Source organism: Penaeus chinensis, chromosome 43 (genome assembly GCF_019202785.1).
Source record: "Penaeus chinensis breed Huanghai No. 1 chromosome 43, ASM1920278v2, whole genome shotgun sequence".
In the NCBI taxonomy this organism is placed as follows: domain Eukaryota; kingdom Metazoa; phylum Arthropoda; class Malacostraca; order Decapoda; family Penaeidae; genus Penaeus; species Penaeus chinensis.
In genome coordinates, this window is record NC_061861.1 from 2,471,638 (window position 1) to 2,476,637 (window position 5,000).

Below are 5,000 nucleotides of genomic sequence, written 5' to 3' on the forward strand. Positions count from 1 at the left end.
ACCTGTTACGTTGGTGGTGACCTTTGACTCGTTAGGTCGATGGTGACCTTTTATCTGTTAGGTTGATGGTGACCTTTGACCTCTGACCTGTTAGGCTGATGTGGCCTTTGACCTGTTAGGTTGACGTGACCTTTGACCTGTTAGGTTATTTGTGACCTTTGTCCTATTATTATGATCTGTTTGATCTGTTAGGTTGACCTTGACCTTTAACATCTATATTGGTGACCTTTAGGTTGGTGGTGACCTTTGATCAATTAAAATTATGTTGACCATGTTTGGTTTATGACCTTTCGCCTCCTATGTTGGTGACCTTTAACTTGTTATGTTGATGGTGACCTTTGACCTGTTAGGTTGATGGTGACCTTTGACCTGTAATGTTAATGGTGACCTTTGACCTGTTAGGTTAATAGTGACCTTTGACCTGTTAGGTTAATGGTGACACCTGACCTACTAACATTATGTAAACCTTTGGCCTGTTGGGTTGCTGGTGACCTTTGACCTGTTGCATTGACCTTGACCTTTAACCTCTTATATTGGTGACCTTTGATCTTTGGGTTGGAGATGACCTTAGATATATTAATATTGTTGACCCTTTGACCTGTTAGGTTGATGACCTTTAACCTCATATGTTGGTGACCTTTGACCTGTTAGGCTTAGGGTGACCTTTGACCTGTTATTTTGATGATGACCTTTGACCTGTTAGGTTAATGGTGACCTTTGACCTGTTGGGTTAATGGTGCCCTTTCACCTATTAAGATTATGTTGATCTTTGACCTATTAATATTGTGTTGACCTTTGACCTGTTGTATTGACCTTGACCTTTAACTTCTTATATTGGTGACCTTTGACCTCTGGGTTGGTGGTGACCTTTGATCTATTAAAATGATATTGATCCTTTGATCTATCAAAATCAAGTTGACCCTTTGACCTGTTTGGTGACCTTTAACCTCCTATGTTGGTGACCTTTGACTTGTTAGCTTAATCTTGACCTTTAACCCAATCGGACAGGGATAACAAGAATACATGCCACGTCCATTGTTATATAAGTTAATTTACTGTACTTACACATAGAGGACAATGCAAGTGCTTAGTCACCAAGGAGTCTGTTATTAGTCCTACCTATCTCACCTGTTTACCCTTTTCCTTAATTTTTGGAAAGTGCATTTTGAATTATGTCATCGTCTTAAATGTTACCAAGATTTTAATAACAATTTGATAATCATAACATCAAGAACAGTGATAACAGTATCGACAGCAATTGCATTAAAAAAACAAAACAAAAAAAAACACTTTCCCGCCAATTCAATGAATGGGGAAATCATGATCGGTCACTAGGGCTACTGATAGACTCCTTGCCGGCCGAGCACATGTGGAGCCATTTGTATGTAAAAAGAGAGAGAGAGAGAGAGAGAGAGAGAGAGGGAGGGAGGGAGAGAGAGAGAGAGAGAGAAAGATAGAGAGAGAGAGAGAGAGAGAGAGAGAGAGAGAGAGAGCAGAGAACAGGACGTAAATCGGTGGCGGTTGGGTTAATCTCTAAGTTGGTGACCTTTGACCTGTTGGGTTGGTGACATTTGACCTGTTAGGTTGATCGTGACCTTTGACCTGTTATGATGTTGACCTTTGACCTCCTAGATTGTGACATTTGGCCTGTAAGGGTGATGGTGATCTTTGGTCTGTTGGGGTGATCGTGACATTTGACCTTATATTGATGTTGACCTTTTGGTCTCTTTAGACTGGTGAACTTGTCCGTTAGGATGAGGTTGACCTTTGACCTGTTAGGCTGATATTGGCCTTTGATCTTTTAGGATGATAATGACCTCTGTATCGGTAGGATGGGAGCAACATACGACTATTAGAATAAGGTTGACCTTTGACCTGTTAGGATGAGTTACCTCTGGCCTCTTTGAATAAGGGTGGGCTTTACCCTTGTTAATCTGAGAGCTATCTAGGATAAGGGTGAAAATGACCTTTGACCCATTAGTATTGACCTCATGGCTTGTTAAGCTCAAGGTGACGTTTGACCTATAATGATAATAGTCATAACAATGATAATGAAAATGTCAATTATAATAGTGATGATAACGATACTTATTTCTAACCTATATTATCATTACTATCTTCACTACTAATACTATCAACACCATTATCATCATCACCATTATTACTTTCACCACCATTCTTACCGTGGTCATTATTACTATCAACATTGCTATTATCGTTGTTACTATCATCAACACACTATCATTATTACTACCATCATTAAAACTATAACCTGCATTACATTAATACCATCATCACCATCATCATCAGTCATGACGATATTGACAATACCATTACGACCGACTCTTAATGCACAAAAACCGCGCTCAATAACAACAACAACAAAAACAATAACACAACTACCGAACGAAACTCAAACAAAAAAACAACGAGTTAACGAGAGTAACAAAGTCCGGACGAGCTCTTTCCCCCCTCAGCCGGCAGCCGTTAAGAACACAGGCGTCAGTTAACACATCATAGGCTTCGCGCAGGTATTTCGGCTGACGACGTTGCACACAGAGCGCGTTGCTGCGGGGTTAAAAGTGGATTGTTTTTCGTGTTGCTGTTGGTCTCTGCGATTCTGTTAGAAGTTGTGTGGGTTTAAGTTGTGACGGTTGTTCGTAGCTTGCTTATCTTCGTGGGTTGTGTTTTGTTTGTTTTTTGGTGCAGGTTGTTTGTAGTTGTTTGTGTTGTCTTTACAAAAGGGGTTGTTTGGTGCTGTTTTTTTGTTTTTCTTTATATAAGTTGATTGTCTTTGTTAACTTGCGTGAGGTTGTTTATGTTGTTGTTTTGAGTCTGTGTGGATTACTGATTTTTTTTTTTTTTTTTTTTGCGGGGGTGATTGTTGTAGTTTTTGTCGTTGCTGATCTTTGATCTTTAAAGTTGTTTTTGTTTTGTTGTGAGAACTGAATGCGAGAGGGTATGTGTTCCGCGTGTAAGGTGCTTGTGGAGAGTGATTCAGACATGTTAGGTTATGTCGTTCTGTGCGCTTTTAAGGGGTTGTATATTCTAGTTTCACTCTAGCTGCATATGATTTCTTTCTCTCCCTCCCTCCCTCTCCCCCTCCCTCCCTCCCTCCCTCCCTCTCTCCCTCCCCCACCCCCTCCCCCCTCTCCCTCATCGTCTTTACTTTCCATGTTACATTAGATTAAGCTAGGTCATGTACAATCTAGGCTAACTTAGATAGTTTTAGAGACCAAGGAACTTTTAACAAATGTAAAACAGAGACCAACGAATATAGGAACTGGTAAACATACGGATTCAGGGAACACAGGAAGTGGGGAGCATATAGAACGATGTACACAGGAAATGGGGAACATGGGAATCGAGAAACACAGGAAATTGGGAATATATAAACCGAGATAAACACAGGAATATAAAATAGAAACCCAGGAATATGGAAACACAATAACTAGAAATCACCAAGAAAGAAAAGAAAATAAATCACAAAGAAAAAGAAAAGGAAAAAAAAGAAAAAAGAAAAAAAAAGAAAACACAAATAACGAACCTATAAAACATAGACCAAAGAAAACAAGTACTAGAAAACACAGAAACCAATGAAAACGAGAACCAGCGACGAATAGGAAAACAGCCACATGAAGAAATTAAAATAAATCGTGACGGTTATTTAATCAAATCGAACGTTTTTTTTTTATCTGCCTGATGATGAACTCTTGGCTTGTTCGAAACGTCACGAATTACCTTTTTTTTATTGTGACTGTTTTCCCTATACAAGAACTAGAAAACATAGAAACCACGAAGGAGAGAGAGATAGAGGGAGGGAGGACGAGAGGGAGAGAGAAAGAGAGAGGAGGGAGGGAGAGATGGAGGGAGGGAGAGGGAGAGAGAGAGACAGAGAGAGAGAGAGAGAGAGAGAGAGAGAGAGAGAGAGAGAGAGAGAGTGAGGGAGGGAGAGGGGGAGAGAGAGAGATAGAGATAGATAGAGAGAGAGAGAGAGAACCAAAGAGAAGAGAAGATAAGAGAAGAAAAGAAAAACAGGAAAAAAGAGGAGAAGAGAGGAGAGAACAGAGGAAGGGGAGGAGGGCGGGGGAGGGAGGGAGACCAGAAGCCCACCCGATTTACGCCGAGCAGCAGCTGCTTCCCTCGCTCACGCCAAGGACAGGATACGCAATGGCCACGTCGGCGTGTCACCTTACGTCGACTTCATTAGGTGACTTCTCGGCGAAGCTTGAGAAGTGCGTTGAAGTCATCCCCCCCCCCCCCTCAGTTATCTCCCCCCACTTCCCCTACTCGCTATTACCCCCCCTCCCTCCTCCTCCTCCTCCTCCTAGGTCTCCCCCTCTCCCTCTCGGTGTTGAAATGTTGCAGGCGATGGCGGTCACCGTAATATTTTTTTATTGCTAGCATCGTCATCACCATCACCATCATCTTTATGATTATTATTATCATCATTAACTTCATTATCATTATTGGTGGTGATAAAAAATTAAAATACGCTGATGTAGCCAGGAACATGCCTAATATCTCTTCATTTCTCGGTCTGTCTATCTATTTATTTTCACCTCTCTCTATCTCCCTATTCCAGCCTTACCCAACAACAAAGCGGAATGTTAATAGATCAAGGAATAAATAAATAGAGAGGTAAATCGATCGATAGATAGATAGGCAGATAGACAGGTATATAGACAGACAGGTATATAGACAGACAGATAGATAGACACAGAGAAAGACAGAAAGATAGATAAAGAGATTGATAGACAAATATACATTCATACATATATATGTATATCTATCTATCTATCTGTCTATATATCTAACTATCTATATACACGAGTACATACATAGACAGATTGATGTATAGGTAGAGATCATATAGCTGGATAGATAGGTAGATAGACAGATAAATAGATAGACAGCATAAGGATAGACACGTAAATACATAATTAGATACACAGATAAGACAGGTATATAGACAGCATATGTAGTAAAAAAGACAGACG